General features: G+C 35.2%; 1 protein-coding gene and 1 long non-coding RNA gene across 4 annotated transcripts in view; both read left to right on the top strand.

The window, feature by feature from the left end:
- Positions 1-17,851, top strand: part of LRP1B (LDL receptor related protein 1B) — a 1,837,374-nt gene that overhangs the window by 468,250 nt on the left and 1,351,273 nt on the right. The gene's annotated exons all lie outside the window — the stretch shown is intronic.
- Positions 1-17,851, top strand: part of LOC118351524 (uncharacterized) — a 106,580-nt gene that overhangs the window by 34,763 nt on the left and 53,966 nt on the right. Inside the window, exon 2 of one of the 3 annotated variants that reach the window (XR_007404018.1) lies at positions 836-889. The exons of the other annotated variants lie outside the window; for them this stretch is intronic. This is a non-coding gene — a long non-coding RNA (uncharacterized LOC118351524). The remainder of the gene's footprint in view (positions 1-835; positions 890-17,851) is intronic. 3 annotated transcript variants of the gene reach the window in all.

The following is a 17,851-nucleotide window of genomic DNA, read 5'->3' as shown; positions in this document are numbered from 1 at the left end:
GTGTGAGGCTTTGAGGTGTTATGCTCCATAGCTGTCATTTTAACCACATTTCATGCTAGGTGCTTTATATATCATCTCTAATATCATAGCACTTCAAAATATTTTTTTTTTGTTTTCTCATTAGAGAAGGGAATGAAAGCACAGAAAATTTGTTTTCTCCTTAATTTAGGTAAGAAAAGGGAAGCACAGAAAGGTTAGTTTGTTCATCCATCCATCCATCCATCCATCCATCCATCCATCCATTTATCGATGCCTATATGCACATACTATATGCCAGTGCTAAAGGAGTGAAAAGAAGTGTATTCCCTGTTTTCACAGGACTTAGGCTCCAGAGCAAAGTAGAAACCCTGATATTCTTAAATATGTAATTAAAATGTGATGTGATGAAGAGGCAGTAGAGATTTCTGTGGGTAAAAATAGAAGGGTCCAGTAAGAAATAAAACTGAGATTGAACATAAGGTCACTGGGCTTAAAGCCTGTTCCCACAAGCACAAAAACCACAAGTTTTTCCAAATGTGGAGACATAGAAGCATCTTTAGGTGGTACCAAAAAAAAAAAAAAAAAAAAAAAGCATGTTGTTTTTAATAACTATGTATGTATTCAACTTACCTTCTATTTTTGTCAAGGGATATGTTTTCCATTTATGGAAGTGATGTAATATTTCCTTCAAAAATACATATATTTAAGCAAACAGAGTGATCTGGTTTAAAGTAACATACCAAGTAAATAACAGTACAAGAATACACGTGGACATAATGGAAACCCTAATTGAAGTATGAAAATCTGATTGTGCCAGTGACGCAGATGCTGTAGTTTATTCTCATTCTGATTATAGCTTTTTTCCGGATTCCTAAAATGAGACCTCTGCTATTGACCCACTAAGCATTTGGTAAGTACAGTGTGGTAGTTCATTAAAATGTAAATTATGTTAAGTGTTTCTTCGGAAACATACAGGGGAATATGTAAATAATGAAGAACAATGAGAAGCGGCCTCTTTCCCTCAGGAACTTTGCTTTTCTATTAGTTTGAACCTTATCCATAGTCATGAATCTAAAGAGGAAACACTCTCAGTAGAAAAAAAATCTGGAAGTAAAGCAAATGAGCTGAGGGCAGCAGTGTGAGACTTCCAATGGCATCTAACTAGGAGAAAGCCATCAGGGAATGCTATTGTATTTAATGAAGAAAACTGTACCAGGGTTAAATTGTTTCAATGTTTACCCCTAATTGGATCATGTGGCACATTAATGTGTTTCTCCTAGAGTTTGTCTTACTGGAGGTGTGCAAGTCAGGGTTAGATCACTTCCAGGAACAGAAACCTGACTACGAGTAATTTAAGCAAAAAAGGCAATAGAGTGTTTCCCACTAGTTTCAGGAAGGATTCTTTTTGGATCATACACCCATATCAAGATCATTCCCTGAGACCAGGGATTGATTTGTCTCAACCTGGATCACAGACAAGTTGAAAGGCATTAATGGAAGGTTATGAAAGTATATTGGCAGATTAAAAGAAAAAATTGCTTAGATAGGTCAGTATGAAAATAAAAGGATAGAACAGCTCAGAAGCCATGAGATTTGCCACCATGAGATAAAGTTTGAAATCTATGGGCTTGTATTATAATCAAACTCCATCCTTCTCAAACTGGTCTTTCCCAAATCATTCAAGACAACATTGTTGCCTAAAAAGGGTTTGTCCCAGGCTCAACCTATTGGAACCTTCCATACCATTGGACATCGACAGCTATCCCTTCTTTTTTGAAATATACTCCTTATTCCAGGATAACATTTTCATTGGGAGTTGTCCTCTGATAACCCCTCTAGTTTCTTCTGCTGATCTCTTGTCCATGCCTTTACATCTTAATAATAATTTCCTCAAGGTCCTAGTTTTCAAACCTCACATTTTCTCATTCAGCGCTCTCCTTTACTGTAATATAATGAAAACCAGAAGCATAGCTTACTTGTGATTTTTTTTCTTCTGTTATTTCCTTTTTGCCAAGTATTGTAGTAGCAGTTTAGAGGAATGATTTGATATTTTCTACTCCTGACTTTAAATTCCACCTATATGTTATTGACTCTCAAATATATTCCTCCTGAATCTAGTCCTGAATACTTATATTTCCAAGGAAGTAGTGTATTCTTCTCCCTAGTGGCTCACTTCAAACTCAAGTTGTCCCAAACTGGACCTTCTCCAAACCTTCTTTGTCCATGTCATTTCTGTCTCAGTAACCACCTGTGTCATCTACTTGGTTATCAACTTATAAGTCATCATTGATTCTTTCTTCTTCCTCACTGCCCACCACACATTATTTTTAACTACAAATGCTATCTGTCATCTGGGTTTATTCCCTCAGCTTTTGCTTTAGTATAAATTTAACCCAATGACTGTTTTTGCAAATACAGTTTTATTAGAATGCAACCACACTCATTCATTTACATATGTTCTACAGTTGCATCCTTGATACAATGGCAGAATTGAGTAGTTGCAACAGAGACTTTATAGTAAGAAAATCCTAAAATATTTACTTATCTAGCTCTTTACAAGAAAATTTTGCTGAATTCTACTCTAGGATAAGCACTTATTATCTCTTCTTTGGACTAATGCAGTGGTGCTCCATGTTGTCCCCTGGTATCCATTCACCCAGGCCTAACTTGTCCTTCACATCTACCATGGTTTATATTTGCCCTGTGATAGCTCAAGTTTAAAAGGAGTTAATGCAAAAACTATGATGACTGTCCATTGCTCAGATAAAAATTGTTAACCCTATGTAAGTTCTGTGTTGCTGAATAACAGATTACTCTAAAAGTTAGTACTTCTGTGGTTTGGCCGGGCAGTTCTTATGCTGTTCTCACATGATGGCACTTGTGTGTCTGCATTCACCTGATGGATAAGATGAGAACCAGGTTGCCAGGATGGCTGGGTCATTCCTTCTTTGTAGTTCCTACAGGGAGACCAGCCTAGATTAAGGATGGATTCTAAGAAGCAAGCCAAACCCTGCTGCACACTCTTATAATGTGCTGGTTAGTGGCCCAATGGCTAAAAAAGTCACATGGCTAAGTCTAGAATGAATATGAATGACCATATAAGAGTGACAGTCCCAGGAGGTATGACTGGGAGCTAACCAGTGCCAGTTTGCTGAACCCTCTTAGCATACCTTCAAGGATTTTCCCATAATTTCCGGTTCCGTTTATGACTCATATCACCAGTATTAATTTTTAAGGAGCTATCAGCTCTTATTTGAACAAAATCTCTGAATATGTTATGCCTTTTCTTACATCTATGCCTTTCCTCATTCTTTCTTCTTCCTTGATTTTTTTTTCCTTCTCTTACTTTGTTCCCACATCGTGCCTGCCAATGCTAAGAATTCTTTAAGATATATTATTTCAAATCTCCCTGCTTCTCTGAGGCCCTTTCTGCAGACTTGATCTTGTCTCTATACCAGCATGTAACCATTCATGGCAAAGCAAGACAATTATCACTTTGTGGCTCCTTTCTGCATATCTGTCTCCTGCTACCTTGTGAAAAAAATCTCAGGAAAGGAACTTTGTCTCGATCAAAATTTTGTATGTCCAAACCCCAAAATGATATATCATCTATTTTAACACATCTTGGACACTCCATCAGTGACTGGGGCCAGGAAGTACAGCAGGGACCTGATATTAAATAGTTTAACATCTGAAGACAATATAGAAAAAAAATTCCATTTTCTCTTGCAGAGTAATTTCTAATTATGTTGGATTTTTTTTTAGGGTATATAATACATGGCGGTGACAGAGGGTAAAATTCTCAGCTTTATTTCAAATCGCAGGAAACAGACGAGGCCAAAAGCATTTGCACATAAAATAGAATGGGATTATGAGCTTATTCAAGCAGGGAAGAAGGTTTTATCTGTGATAATGCCTTAGTGCTGAGAAAAATAAAAGTGATTTCTTGTTAAGCAACATGGACGTTGAGAAACCATGGTATTTTTAAGCTCGTAGTGGTTTTTTTCTTTCATTATATTAAGTATGAGCAGAGAGCTTCAACTCAGCAAGCGTTGTTAAGCACTTTCTGTTGAATGTGTGGCAATGAGACAGTGCCTTGGAAAAAAATAAAAGCATATTTATATATGTTCACACAAACACAGTGATATAAATCTAAAGGTTTCCTTCTACTTAAAAGTTTATGTAGGAGAGAAATTATATATATATAGATATGACACAAGACTAAAGATGACCAATTACAGCCACAGAAGTATGAAAGTTCTGAGAACAAAGAAGAAAGAAGTTCCAGATAAGATTTAGGTAATGGCTGCAATTCTAAGCATCTTCCTTTAAGAGATGAAGATTATTATAAAAACACAAATTACCACATTTTGATTAAATAATAACTTTAATCAGACCGTACCCATGCAGGTCAAATACAGTCTAAAGACTGGCTGGCCTGGGTAAGTTTTATCCAGATAATTGTTCAGACTTAAAAACCAGGAGGTTTCAAGTGAAACTGTGGACCTCTGAGTGACTGAAAAGCATTAGAAAATTTGGCAACACAGCAGCTCCGTTCTTTCATGCCAATGGACAGCAAGAGCTGAGAATTAGTTGTCATTTAGGCTGGGCATGAATTGCCCCGCTTCCCTCCTTCACCACACCGTTACACCTGCCCCACTGCATGTTATCCACTTAGGTCTCATAGCATTGCAGTAAGCAAGCCCAGAAAGGTTTGAATTTTATTGTTTTGAAAACTAACTCATGTGGAGATATTGACATTAACATATCCTCTTACAATGAAACATTCTCAGCTACATTTCCTTCACTTATTAACTATTATCTCCAGTGTTATGTGTCTAGGTTACCAGAACTTCTAGCTGAGAAGCTGTTTGTTATCCCTATGAGAATCTTTTTTTTTTCCTTTCAAATGGTATATATTAAATTTTCTTCCCCACGAAATGAAATAGTTTCTTTGACCAGTTGCTTGGGTCTGATATAAAAATAGAATCATACCAGAAGAAGTAAATTAGCATTTCAACAAGAATATTTTCACTTGTTGTACTGTATTTAACACAGTTGCTAGGCAGATTTGTGGATGACGAAACCTTCTAGAACATCATCTAGACTTCACTTAATGGTAGGAAATAGGGCTGAAGGTATCAGTTGAGAAAGTAACCTGTAGAATATTAATTTGAGTAAGAGAGGATGCTTTCATTAACAAAAGATTATTTCAGAAAGACAATAATACATGGAAAGTTACATGGAAATTTAGTGCTTTTAAAGCTACAGATGGATCAGTTGCCAACAATAACATAAATATATAACACAGAGATTATTCCTAAATTCACCAAAAAACCCCACTACTTTTGCATAGCCTCCGATGATATCCAAATTGGACTCATGGATGCCTTTAAAATTTGGCCCTTGTTTCAGCTCAAATTAATTAGTTATAAATTACTGAGAAGAGGGACATATAATTGAAGCAACGATGACAGGCTTTTACTAACAATAGTGTGAGTAACTTAACAGAGGCCCTTGAAATTTAGTTAATTTGAACTCTAATGGATCATCATACCTATAGAATATAATTCATTTGATGGCAATTGCTATTCATAATAGGAACTCTTTATGAAAATTGGATATTTGAGTTAAAGTACATTCATAGCCAAGAATAAAATTTATTTGATCCATAAGACAGACTTCATCAAGAATTAAATGTTCAGTCTTGAGAAATCTACATTAGAAAATGAATTATGAATGGCCTTTCAAGATTGAACGTTATCTTATGTGTAACTTTACATTTCTTTTGGTCATTTACTGTGTAACTTCCACAACCTTAGATACAAACATTTCACGTTGTTAACTAAATATAACATATGCTTCCTTTTTGTTAAGCAGGTACACTGTGATTATTTTGGGCCTCAAAAAACTTCCTTCTAAAATTAGTAGAATACAAAGATCCACTTTGAAAAGTTTCTCTAAAACAGTAGTTTAAAAAAATAAAAATAAATAAAACAGTAGTTTTATATAAAGGATACTAGGCTTTAAGATCATTGTCATCAAATGGCTTAGAAATACAATTTGGCATTAAGATTTGTAATATTTTTATAAATTCGTTTTCTCTTACATTGAACCACCTCATCTTTGTGCTGGATTATATATGCTTCTAAGCCCCCCTTCTATTACCTCACTCCTGTATGCATTTAACTTATGTATCTAGTATCAGATCTATATGAAATGGTCCATAGAGCCAGACACAGTAGATAGACAAAAAAGGATTGTCGGAATTCAGTGACTATGTATTGTGTGCTCTATATACATATATATGGATTTTGTAAAATTACCAGCTCATGTAAACTTTAATCACTTAAGTTGTCAATGGAATATGAACAGTTTTGAAATGATATTTAAAAGCAAATGTTGATATGTAAACCTTGGATATTAAATGCACGCAATGTAATTTGGTAATTACTAAGAGGATAAAACTGTCTTTTAATTAGCTATATTTAAGTCATTACTGGATATAGAAAGAAAAAAAATATACTTTGAAATGCATTGGTTATTTCTAATATGGCAATCTTATGTTCAAATTTCAATATTGAGATACATGTGTTTAAATACTGCCCAAGAATAACTTTATGATGATTACAGTACTTGTAGACCATGGATCAGAGCTAGAAGAAACATTTATCTCCCATATTCTATGAGGAATCCCTTCAGATGACAAGAAATTGAGTAATCCTTATTTGTATGACATCCGCACATTATAGCTAGAAACTGCTGTTTAACATTAGGGAGGCAGCTTCATGTTGTGTTGAAGAGTGTGGCTTCTGAAGCTAGAATTCCGGGCTCAGCTCTGTAGTAGCGGTGTAACTTTAACAAGTCACATAACCATTTTGCGGCTTCCTTTCTACATTTACAAAAATAGATGTAAAAATTAAACCTACTTCATAAGTTTTTCATAATAATTAAATGAGTTAATATATGAAAAATTCTCAGAACAGCACCTGGACCTTAGTAAGCTCCATGGAACTGTTTCATCAAAAAAATAAGGATTTTTTTAAATACTATATTGGTATAAATAAGACCTATTTCATCCTTAGAACTATATATTTATGCATGCATACAACGATTTAGAAATCTGTCTCTTACTAGGCAGAGTAATAATGAAAATCTAAGGGTAAATGGTTATGCAGCCTTGTGCAAGTCCTGACCTTCTCTAGCTATGAAATGGCAAAGTGGGTCTATATGATTTCTGAAGAACTTTCCATCTTCAAAGAAATATATCATTCCATAGATATGTTCTTCTACATTCAAGCAGAATATTTTATATTGACAGTAGACCAATACAATGAAAGCAAATAAGTAATTCATTATGATCCTTGTTAAATAATAGATGATCAAAACTATTGAAAGCAATACGAGCTCGTATCTTTATTTCTTTATATTTCAATATCCATAGGCAGGCCCCCATATCATGTAGATTAATTAGGTCTAAAACTGGACCCAACAATGTATTAATCTGAATAGTCATTGCAGTATTATGCAAATTGAAAGGTTTCCACTTAGTCTGATAGCATCAAGAAGGACTCTATAAAACTCAAAGATTTGTCTTAGCTATAAATGCAACTTTCCTTCCTTATTAATCCACCAACATGTATCCTAATGGGAGTTAAAGATATTCGATCTTGTAAAAATCTGGTTTTATATTGTTTTATTTATTATTATTATTATTATTAATAATTATTATTTTAGTATGAAAAGACTGAATATAAAGCTGCTTGAGAAAATAGTGGGCAATTAGATCAAACGTAGATAAAGGTGTAAATAAGTCATTTTTATTCAATAAACTATAAATCAAAACCCTTCCCTTCCAGTTTGTTGATATATAGGATTTGGAATTTGTGTTATTAATATTGGTAATTAGTAAAGCAAGAACAGAGAATTTTCACAGCACAACTTTTTATTTCTGTAAAACCATTCAAGGCTATCTCCAGTCAAGCCTCTGCACTAAAAATATTATTGCATTGTAGGTTTTGTAATTTATCAGCTTTGAACATATCCTTAACATATAACCATTTAATTTCTACTTTCATTTATATAACGCCAAGACAATATATCATAATTTGAATATTGAAAGAGGAGCTTGAGGAGCACCTGGTTGGCTCAATCATTTGAGCATATGACTCCTGGTTTTGGCTCAGGCCATGACCTCATGGTTTGTAGGACTGAGCCCCCTGTGTGGCTCCACGCTCCAGGGAGAGTATGCTTGGGGATTGTCTCCCCCTGTCCCTCCACCCACTCATGTGCTCTCTCTTTCTCTCAAATAAATAAATAAATCTTTAAAAAAAGAGAGAAAGAGAAACTTGCTTACACTCTTCTAGCCCTCCATGTAGGGGGAACAGAATTAAGGTAGTACTTCTGTCCTTAGAATTAGAATAAATGAGAAATGTGTGTCTTAGAGTGTGACACTTCATGACTCCCAAGAGTACTTTAAACTTGGGTACACTTTGGTTCAGTGTTAGACTGACATCTTTCCCAGACCTAATTAATTGAGAGAGCCCTAGATACAAATGGAGGTTATGCCCTACTTTGTGCCTGAGGAGAAATGCAAGTGGAATGGAAGAAGCAATCAGATGAGCAGAGGAAACACATGTGACAGATGAAGTTTCTCAGGATCGCTGGTCCCCTCTAGCCCTGAATCTGCTCCAGAGGCTCAAGAGCACACCTCTTCCCAGCATCTTTCCAATAAATTGCCCCTTTAGCTGAAGGCAACCCAAATAAGGTTACTTTCAACCAAAGGAGTCCTAACTTGGCTTCTATTTGTCAAGACACTACTCCGAGACTATGTGGCCTCCCAAAATTTTCAGCTTTTTTGTAAAACTCTGTTTAGAATGTCTGATTATATATTCTATAACAAATGCACGATCAGTTTGAGAAAACCTCATGTAATAAAATATTTAGACTTAACTACCTTTTTCCCCTTTCAATTTAAAGTCTTATTTCCAACTTAATACCCTCATCCTGCTTACTGTAATCACAGGAGTCCGCCAATTCCTATGGTTGAATGGCTTTGATTCTCAGTGGTCTTTCAGTTCCTCCCCAAGAGGATTTTGACTGGCTTCCTTTCCATTATGCTTAGAGTGTCTCTGTGAAACAGTCACAATGAGTATCTAATACCCCCAAAACAACTCTGTGATTGTTGTAAACTTGAAGAATACATGATATCTTAACAACTGTAACAATGAATCTTGTGAAAAAAGCTTGTGAAAAGTGGCTTTACAAAGTAGTATAAACCACTAGTGCTGTAAACTCCCCCCTGGTTTCTCTATGCTTAGTACTCATTGGATTCTCAGTCTTCATATATTGATAGATTGACCCGAGTCTTGATCAGATGCATTAGTTATACTGAGGTAACAGCCTCAACCATCTGAGTTTGATGTACTGCCATAGAATCAAGATCACTTAATATCATGAAAACTGCCTGGCGTGCATATCTTGCACTTCATTCAGATTCACAGTGTAATCTCAGTGGTCCATTCTTTTGCAAAGCCTGTGTACTAGAATATGCAAGTAGATCTAGAATTTAACTAAGAATTAATATGTCTGACTGAATCTGTAGATATTACAGGACATGCATTTACAGTGTTCTGCTGATGCCAAGAGTGCTATGCCTGTATTATGAGCAGAATTTGTGTTAGAAGCTGCTGCTTTCATTTCTGTGACACATATTGATGCAGTCTCTCTGGCCTGGACTTTTTCTTGGGCCATTATAAATTGTCAATTTGGTTCCGTGTCTAGTCCCCATTGGAGGGCTTCATCATGACTCCACACACGATGATCTTGCAACATGCCTGCTAATAAATCCTCTAAATTACAGCATTACGAAAAATGGCACAGCTCTGGAATATCAGAAGCAATGTCCTCACCAAGCTGAGGATTCAGTTGGTAGAATTTAAGTCTCAGAACAATAACTAATAGTGCTGCTTTGGCGTGAACGTCCAATAACCTCACAGACGCGTCAGATGCCTTATTCATGAAATTCCTGAGGCAGGAATATTGAAGGAGCATGTTGTAACATTGTACAATTCTGATTAAGGCCTTCTATTCTCTTGTTATATAAATACATTATGGGAAATTAGAATAGGGAAGCAACACCAGTTCTCAGAGCCTAATAATTACTCTACCCCACAGACACCTCTGACATTTTCTGTATAGTATCCTTTAGCATATAAAGGAACTACAGGAAGCCACCTGTCAAGGAGCCCTTGCCTGTGGCAAAAGACAGCCATTCTTTTGATATACATTTGATTATAGAGTAGATGGAAGCATTATGGAATAGTGACAAAATGGTGGATTGAGAGTTGGAGGACTTGGAGTCTATCTCCCAAGTTTACAATCTCAAAAAGAAAAAAAAAAAAAAAACAAAAAACCTTTGAATTTAAACCAGCTATCTTAATTTAAAAGGAAAAGAATAAACTTGAAGATTTTTCAAGTTTTCTTTGTTCTAACATTCTCTGAATAGAAAAAACTTCTCAGCTTGATAACTATTGTCATCCTCCCTACACTCTGTGTGTCCTGTCTTGGTCTGAAGCCTAATCATCAGTATGACTGAGCCTCAAAAGTGCTTGTCTATCAATGATACTAATAAGACATCAAGGAAACAAATGTGTCACTATGTTTATCCATATTCTGTCTTGAAATCCATGTATCCAGTCACATACAACACTATTCTAATAAATCATATTATCAAAACAAAGTCTAGAATAAATAACTACTTTTTCTGTTTGCATCTCCTTCATAAAATTACCAGGCTTTATTTATGTAAATATTTCTACAAAAAATAGCTTCCAAATCAAGTATTTTTTTTCTGAAACCAAATTCCTCTTTTTAATATTGCTCTTAAGAAATTGAAGAAAATGTTCTCAATGGGGAAGCATAAATGGAAATTCCATAAGGAGACAGCAGTCAGGAGCTTGATAATATCACTGCCATACTAAATAGGACTTAAATTGAAGAGGTGGAGAGATGTCTTCTTGGGACTCGTATCTGGTAAAATTGAGGGAAGTTGTATGTTAGGATCCGATCTGCATATTATTTAGTATATAATGGAAATGAAACCGTCTTAAATATAAATAGAAACAGAAACCACTTTAATACTGGTACTTCAAACTAGAGTATAAATAATACATCCTTATAAAAAAGAATCAGCTCCAGGCTTGATTTTAAAACATCTAACATTTTTTTTATCAATAGTTACATAGTTCGCATGCTCTAAATATTTAAAATGTCATTTGATCAAAAATATCTCACTATGCCACTTTTTTTGTGTTTCAAGTTTTTATTTAAATTCTAGTTAGTTAAGGGATCCCTGGGTGGCGCAGCGGTTTGGCGCCTGCCTTTGGCCCAGGGCGCGATCCCGGGTTCGAATCCCATGTCGGGCTCCCGGTGCATGGAGCCTGCTTCTCCCTCTGCCTGTGTCTCTGCCTCTCTCTCTCTCTGTGACTATCATAAATAAATTTAAAAAAATAAATAAATAAAAATAAATTCTAGTTAGTTAACATAGTGTGATATTGGTTTCAGGAGTATATATTAGGGATTCATCATTCATATATAACACTCAGTGCTATTATACTGCTTTTCAATGGCACAGAGAAATTATGTAGACCAGTAATATAAGTAAATACCTCAACTAAATGCTTTAATCATGTTAGTTAGGGTTATCATATTTAGCAAATAAAAATCCAGGACACTAATTACAGTTAAATTTAAATTTCAGGTAAACACTAAGTAATTTTAGTGTAAGTATTTCTCCTGCAATATTTTTGATATTCTTATACTAGGGAAATGTTTATTTTTTATCTGGGAGTCAAACTTAACTAGGTGTTGTGTATTATAAGTGACAACCCTTCCTATATATCTAGGGATAATTTATTTTTTTATTTTACTTTTAAAGATTTATGTCTATAAAAATATGGGGACTTATACATTAGCTTTAACACTGTGATTCCAGTAAATATACTATTGACAAATTGAATGAAATATAAGAAATTAAATGACAGATATTTTGTTTTTTTGAGAAAGGAACTTGTTGGATATAATGTTCTACAAGCCTGAGAAACTCCAATTTAATTTTTCTTCTCCATAGTACAGTCAAGCATTGATACTGTTCTAACAATTAGTATTATTTAAATGTATAATCAATAGCCCTTGAAAGTGCCTAGCTCTTACAGAATGTTCAGACTGACGATGGCAGAAATAAGCATCTGCATGCATAACTGGATTTGAGCGAACAATCAATATTCATATTCAGAAATATTCTTTTACACTATAAATTAAAGCGGAACATTAAGGGAGATATTTGGAAAAGTTAGAGATTAGTGGAAAAATAGAACAAATCTAAAAGACATTGAAGGTCATATCTTATGAATGTGGTTTTGGAGTACGCTCTTTTGCAAACTGATTCATTGGATGTTTTTCTTAACCTCTATATGTTTCCTATGACTTTATTACATTCTTTGAATATATTCTAACTTCAAATGTTCTTTGAATATTCTCTTAATAATTCTAAGTTGTATGAATTGAAAGGACCACTGTAATGAAAATCTATTTCCCTTGTTTTCTTTCCCCTGTTACTTCCCCATCCTAATCCTTTTTATGCATGGTAGCCATACTAATATTTGAAATAATCAAATATGATCTTGTCAATACACTCCTTAGCTTCCTCAAAGCTTTCTTTTGTTTTTAGGACAAAATTCAAAGGCTTAACATGGCTTGAATCATTTGGCCCTTCTGCCTCTCTAGACTTAACATCTGCACCTCTCCTATTCTTCACTATGTCCTACTCTTACTAGACAAATCTGGAGATGCCAAAGTCACTAGACATCATCACCATTTCTGCATTTTAGACTGATCATAGAATCTCAAGTTGGAGTAATCAGGGTTATGGTCACAGGTAATGGGGATCTAGTAAGAATGTACATGAGCGCTTCTTACTCTAGATTTCACCCTAATAGTATGTCTTATGCTTTGACGTTCTTTATTATTCAATGCATTTGCTGCATTCCTCAACTCTTTTTTTTTTTTTTTTTAATTTTAGATTGGCTACCTAATTATTGTGTCTTACTACTTATCTTGGCATTCTTGATTTAGGTTGTTTTCTAACTGAAATTATTTGATCGACTACTTGGCAAATGCTATTTTAGGCAATATGGAATATTTCCTCATGTGTAGTCTTCCCTAAAACCAACTTTCAGCCTAGTCTAAGCAAATGGTTCTCAAGCTTGACCAGGCATCAAAAATTAATGAATGGCTTGTGAAAACACAAATTGCCTAGCACTATCACCAAGTTTCTAACTTCCACAGGTCTGAATTAGGGCCTGAGAAGGGAGATCCTAAGTGATGCCAAAGCCACTGGTATAGGACCAGAATTCTAGATCCCCATAGCTCTGAGTTCAATTCAAATCCAAGAAGTGTGAAATGGCAAATTCCCTCCTTAACATAAAACCAACCCATTCACCAAGCCCTGTTTTCTTTCCTTAGTTATCTGAACTCCATTCAGAGAAATACTTAAGATATCTTAAGTAATATTAATCCTTCTTTACCTGAAATTGTTTCTATAAAACCATTTCTCTTTTCTGCTTTCAAACTAACTCATTGGAACAGATGCAAATATGTCTTTGCATATGTTCAGTATTTTCACCCTTCTACCTCATCAACTTATTTTTAAAACCTAACCGACACCCTCATGCAGTACAGGGCAAAAAAACACAAAATGGTGCCTTCTGCTGCTTCATCGTCAGCAATCCCCCCTCCCCCGCTCAGATTACCCGCAACCTCCCTCACAGTCTGTCTTTCTCTCGCCAGGCTCCTACTTGTCCTCAAGATAACTCTGCAAACACAGTCCTAAACTCAGTTTGAAAGGCTGTAAGTGATCTGCAGTTCATGTCATGAATTGATCTGAGTCCCAGTTAAACCCAGTCCCTCCTGGAGGAGGGACTTAGAATTTTAGTCTACCCCAGTTTCTGAAATAATTACATCTGGAGATTTCATCTGCCTACGACTAAATTCCTTTGCTCCTAATTCTTAGGTGGTTTGATTTTGTCAAAGACTGAAAACTAAAACCAAAACAAAAACAACAAAAAAATCATCATTGAAAGAATGATTTAAATGCTGCTAGAAGAATTGCTAAGAGCAGGAAATGGCACAGGGATCCAGTCCCTGCCTCAGTTCAGGCATGACCAGAATAGATCCGAAGAGACAGGACGCAGAGTCCCTGAAGGCTTTGGCAATTTTAGCTGTATCTAAGGATTTTTCCTCTACTCAGCTCCTGTTTTCAAATCAGTCTCTGTCTGCCAGGCCTACCTGCTCCCCCATAACATCTGAATGAGCATATTCATTCATTCTTTCACCTGACGAAAATTTGCTGAACATGTTCTATGCCCCACAGATTAAAATAGGAGTTTGTAACCTAACAACTAGATATGATCCTTGACCTCAAGAGACTCACAGAATGGAATGGGAAACAAATATATAAGGAGATCAGATGCCAAAAGTTAGTGCTATGTTACACCTCTGGACAGGAGAGTGTAGGAACACAAGAATAGAATAATCCATTTTTCCTGGAAAGGATTCATGAAGACATCATACCTGTATTTGACTTTGAAAGCCAGTCTGCTGTTGGGAAGGATCAGTTACTATAAACAACACAAGTGAAATGCCTCGATACTATGACATTAGGAGCTTAATTAGTGGAAGAGTTGTGTCAAGAACTCAGGCATTCTCATTGCAGGTCCGGTCTTATATACGATCCAAAGTTGGATGTTTCCCTCTCAGCACAAAAGTCAGGATGCTTGTGTTTAATCCAGAACTTGCTGGCTGCACAGTTTTGTTTTGTTTTGTTTTTTCCTGAATTGCATGATCAGTTGTACTATAAAATCTCCTGAGTGGAAAAGGAGATGAGAGATCTTACAGGATACTCTGCCAAAATTCCACACATTTTTTGTATTTAAGCATTTATTATTTATTTAAAATTTCTGTTTTATGTAGAAGGGAAAACAATTTAAGATTTTTTTTTTTACTGAAACCCACCTATGTTTATTCCCTGAGCTCTTATTTGCAAATATTAATAATAATAATCTGAGATTCATTCCATATTTACATTAAAATTTGGATCATTTCACTGGAAAGTTTCAGACTTTTTCTTTGGGCAAGTTATTTTATTTATTTTTTATTTTTTTATTTTTTATTTTTTATTTTTTGGGGGCAATTTTTTTTGATTTATTGAAACCAATGATCATTAAAGATTACCACTAAGATACTTCATCGTTGCTGCTTAAAGAAGAAAATTGAAGGAGATTATTCTCTTTTGTAAAACTCAACTTTTCAGCAAAATGTCATTACCATGAATTCATAGGTTTATTTACAAGTGAATAGAACAATAAGTAATAGTAGCACAAAGTAAGAGTTTAGAAGATAGAAGGTGAGGGTTATAGTAGTTGCAGTCTATTAGCATAAATAACCGGGCATGTCTATTCTCAACCATGATAATCCAGCTTTGTGAAAATAATTTTTGTAAACAAATTCCTTGGAGAAGCATACTGCTCTTAGGGAAGACAACACTAGATTGCAGAAACAAATTAGCCCTAACGCTCAGTGACTTAAAAGCTTTCTATTGGTGTGACATGTTTCATCTGTCCTGTAGCTATAAATATATATATATATAGAGAGAGTGGAGATTATATATATATATATATATATATAATCTCATATATATATTGGATATATATATTGGATTCCAAGGTACCCAAGGCGAGGAGGAGAGGGCTGGGAGTTTCTCCGGACATCTTTTAAACCTATGCAACTCTTCTGCCCACAAGACTGGAAGGCAATGGTATAACTCCAACCTAGCTTCAAAGGAATGTGGGAGAGGAAAATGGGAAGCACATAGCATTCTCCCAGACGAAGCCTTAATTTAACAGTGGCACAAAATCAATACTCTTCTCACACTCACCCCTTCTTCTACCTGGGTCCTTTTTCCCCAGCCCACAACTCATCTTTACTATTACCGGACTACTAACCTCTTTGAAGATTAATCAATGATGTTAAAGAGAGAGAGGAGGGAAAGGATGGGGAGGTGAGGAGGGAGGGAGGAGGAGAAACAGCTGTATTAGAATCTTCCTTGGCATTTTTCTTGATACCCACTGCTACCCTCCTGATGAAGACACTGCTTTGTTACCTCCCTGGCCTGACTCTAGTTTCGCTGCAGGATCATTCGCTAACTAGTGCCTGATGATTTTTCATCTTCTATGGGGTAGTTCACCCTTCACCTAATAAACAAACCACCCTATCCATATAGCCTCATTCAGATTTTCCTGATTTTGAGACCTCCTCCTGAATTTTAGGGTTGACAGGGAAGTATATTTCCTACTCTCTTCATTACATGAACTTCTTATCTACCTAATTTTTGTTTAGTGGTCCCCCAGATTTCTGAGTTCTCCTCACAGCTGAATTATAAACTTGGTGAGTTGTAATGTGTCCTACTTATTGTGATATTCCTAATGCCTAGAAAAGTGTGCGATATATAGAAAATGTTCACTAAGCATTAAGTAAATTAATTCATTGTTTCATACAAATAATTTTCCTCATATCACTTAGCATATTATGTATATAACGCAACCTCCATCAGCATTTCCAGATTGACTGGTTCTCCTTTTAAATGCTTCAAGATAAAACAATGTCTGTGGAAGGGGACATGTAGGTTGGATTTTAAACACATTTTATAATTGCGATTTTTGTTTTAAAATTTGAGTTTACTTGTAATGAATTATATCTATTTGTTACACATTTGGTTTTCAAATACATACAGACAAATTTTCAATGCAAACATGGAATTCTCTTCTGTAGCTTGGCAAAAAAATATAAAAGCAGTGATGCAACTCCTTGGAAACTTTACCCCAATTTTCCATTCTAAATATATGCAACCAGGAACAATGGGAAGAAATTTGGGGAAATTTACTTGACAATGTTTAGAGAATTGTTCAAGATAACAGCACAAGTAAAACTTAAATCGAGTGTATTAAATGTAGTATGTAGAATGCCGGCAGAAAGGTTTTGTGTTTAAATCCTCAGGGGGAAAAAAAAAATCCTCAGGGAAGTTACATCTCTTATAAAAACTGATGAAACTTATAATTCCAGGCAACTTTCTTGGCCTGAAATGCCTTACTTTTTTAAAACAGAATATACTAAATCTTATAAAATATACAGCTGTCGTCTTTAATTTATATACATGTATGTATGTATATACTGTCTTCCTTTTTAGTATTTATCCCAGAGATTGTGTCAGATACTACTCACTTTTTGGAGTCTCCTAGAATCCACATGGCAGGGACATTTAAGCCTCAGTCTCTAAGGACTTATCTATAAAAGTCATATGTAGTAGATTCAGTTGATCAAAGAATTTTGCTAATAAGACTTGGAAAAAGTCATGTTGATGTGGAGTTTGCCAGGATTAAATGTTTGGTTCCTGGAAGATTAGTTGTTTCAAATTTTATTCTTAAACCAATAAGCCATACTCTCATTGTACAGAAATACAGAGTAGTCATGACAAAATAAAGTTAAAACTATGAAAACAGTCTGTCTTCTCTGGAGAATCCTAATGATCTCATTTCTGCCAGTGACTTCTTGTCTTTCTTCATCTGCAGACATTGTCAGTAACAATCAGGCTGAGATCTGAGGCTTGCAACGCTGCTGGAATAGATTTTCTCTCACAAGGAGTGGCTTGGGGTACAGTTGAAGAGTTATAGGGACTTCGAAGGTAGTACAGTTCACTGCTTTCTATCCACAGAGTAAATTCTGATGAATATCAGAGTTTTGTTGGTTTTTTTTTTTT

This window comes from Canis lupus, chromosome 19 (assembly GCF_003254725.2).
Source record: "Canis lupus dingo isolate Sandy chromosome 19, ASM325472v2, whole genome shotgun sequence".
Taxonomy (NCBI): Eukaryota; Metazoa; Chordata; class Mammalia; order Carnivora; family Canidae; genus Canis; species Canis lupus.
Note: the sequence above shows the minus strand (reverse complement) of the source record. Positions and strands in the feature narration are given on the sequence as shown.